Genomic DNA, 2,551 nt, shown 5'->3' on the forward strand with positions numbered 1-2,551 from the left:
TTTGCACAAGCAGTGTGAGGCGTAGGGCAAACGTCGATTTTCAGCCGAGCTGTGAGGCACACGCCAATTTCCCACTTCTGGAAGGTGTACGGCATATGCTAGTAGCAAGCTGGCATGGTAGTAAGGGGGGATTCTTTTCATTTGTATTATGAGGGTGGACCACGCCTGGAAGTACTGCAATACCAGGGCAACCCGTGATGAGGGCGGAGCAAGCTCCGGGCACCTCATCTAGGTCCAAAAATCAGTTTAATATCGAAGTACCCCGATGGATCTTCTGAAGACTCTCCGACCTGATTTGTGTACTTACCTTTATAATTGCTTTATTTTTTGTTTACTTACCTTATCCTTATACTTACCTTTTATTCTCACCTCCTCCATTATGGAACTAATAATCTCCTCTATAAATTGCAACGGTCTTTTAGGACCAAATAAGATTCATTATCTTAACAATTTCTTGCAGTTAGAAAAATTCGATATAGTATTCCTGCAGGAGACACATGTTTCAAACATTAAAATTGCAAGATATTTCGAACATATACTTACATATAAATGTTTTTGGTCTTTTGGTACCAGAAATAGCTGTGGTACAGCAATACTTCTCAGATCCACATTAAATTACATCGTAGATAAGTTTCATTTTGATTTGGAGGGGCGTCAGGTTGTTCTTGACATTGAGATTGACCAATGTTCTTTAAGATTTGTTAATATTTATTGTCCTAACGTACCATCGGAACGAAACGCCTTTTTACAGAATCTGGATGGAGTTTTGGTTTCCTCCAGTTTGGTCGTTATCGGTGGTGATTTTAACTTTGTTATTGATAACAGTTTAGACAAAACTGGTGGGAATTTAGACAAAACGTCGTCTAGTGTTTCCAATTTCAATAATCTCATCACTTATTTTAATTTCAAAGATGTTTTTAGATATCATTCTCCTAATAAAGTCTCACCAACATGGAACAGTTCTTCAGTATCTTGCCGCTTAGATCGTTTTTACATTAAATCAAAATACGTACAGTATACCCATTCTTTTGAGAACCATCCTCTAATTTTCACCGATCATCATTGCATTTCCTTTAATCTTACATTGAACCACAACATTTCATTAGGTAGGGGCTACTGGAAAAGTAATTGCTCTAGTGTCAACAGCAGTACTTTCATCCGAGATTTTAAATCCTTTTTCAATACTTTCAACTATCTGCTACAAGACCTCTCTTTAAATAATTGGGATATTTTCAAAATTAAAATTCAAGCCTTCTGTAAGGAATTTCAGCAGACGAATAAGTATGAAAAAGATAAGGAAATCATTACGTTAAAAAGAGAATACAGATCATTGGCCGAGCACGAGCTTGCTGCTCCAGGAAGTCTTTCTTCGCGTCTGTCCGAGGTGAAACAACAGATCCGTTGTTTGGAAGACGCGAGGATTGACGGTGCTCGTGTTCGGTCCAAAGCTGAGTTGATCGAGAATCGGGAAAACCCTTCGAGGGTTTTCCTCAGAAAGGAGCATGAAAACCATTACATGGATTCAGGATGGAGACATTTCTTGTACCACCAACAGCACGATCATGCAGTCCTTTGATTCTTTTTATTCGAATCTTTTTAAAAAAGATACAATTGACCTTGCAGTTGCTAATTCATTCTTGGAGGATCTGCCTTCTCTTAGTGATGCTGTTAGGGATTCGCTGGAGGGGGAGATCTCCAGGAATGAAATTTTCAATGCCTTATCTGCCATGAAAAATGAAAAGTCTCCTGGTCCGGATGGACTGACCAAGGAGTTTTATCTCGCCAATTTTGACGTTCTCGGTGATGTTCTGGTTAGACTTTACCGTCTGATTTTCTCTGGGGGGTCGTTGTCTGCTTCTCAGAGTCTTTCTTACATTACTTTGTTATGTAAAACCTTAGAGCATCCCGAGAGCGTCGGGAATTGGCGACCGGTCTCTCTCTTGAACATAGATTATAAGATTCTTTCGAAGGTTTTAGCTACGCGTTTAGGTGGTGTTTTGGACTTTTGTGCGGTTCCAGGCAGATCAATCTTGGACAACGCCCACCTATTAAGGTCTGTTGTGGATTATGTTCAAGAGAGAGATTTACCTGACCAGGAGAAGGCCTTTGATCGTGTTTCATACGAATTTTTATTTTCAGCACTTAAATCCTTAACTTTGGTAATAACTTCACTAAATGGATTCAAATTTTATATTCTCACATATCATCTTCAGTCATAGTAAATCAGCATATTTCACCACCATTCCCCGTGACTCGCTCAGCCCGTCAGGGCTGCAGCCTTTCACCTTTACTTTATATTTTGGTTTTAGAGCCTTTTATTATTAAAATACGTAAAGACCCACAAGTAGTTGGGGTCGGTATACCCGGGTCTACAGTTGTTGCTAAATCTTCTGTTTATGCAGATGACACTACTCTGATCTGCACTACAGACTCATCCATCAAGAGAGTCTTGGATGTCTGTCATCTTTATGGAAGGGCATCGGGTGCGAAATTGAATATGTCAAAAACCAAAATGAAATGAAAGGAAATGCATTAAGGAGCATCAGCACCA

Source organism: Lottia gigantea (genome assembly GCF_000327385.1).
Source record: "Lottia gigantea unplaced genomic scaffold LOTGIsca_38, whole genome shotgun sequence".
Classification (NCBI taxonomy): Eukaryota; Metazoa; Mollusca; class Gastropoda; family Lottiidae; genus Lottia; species Lottia gigantea.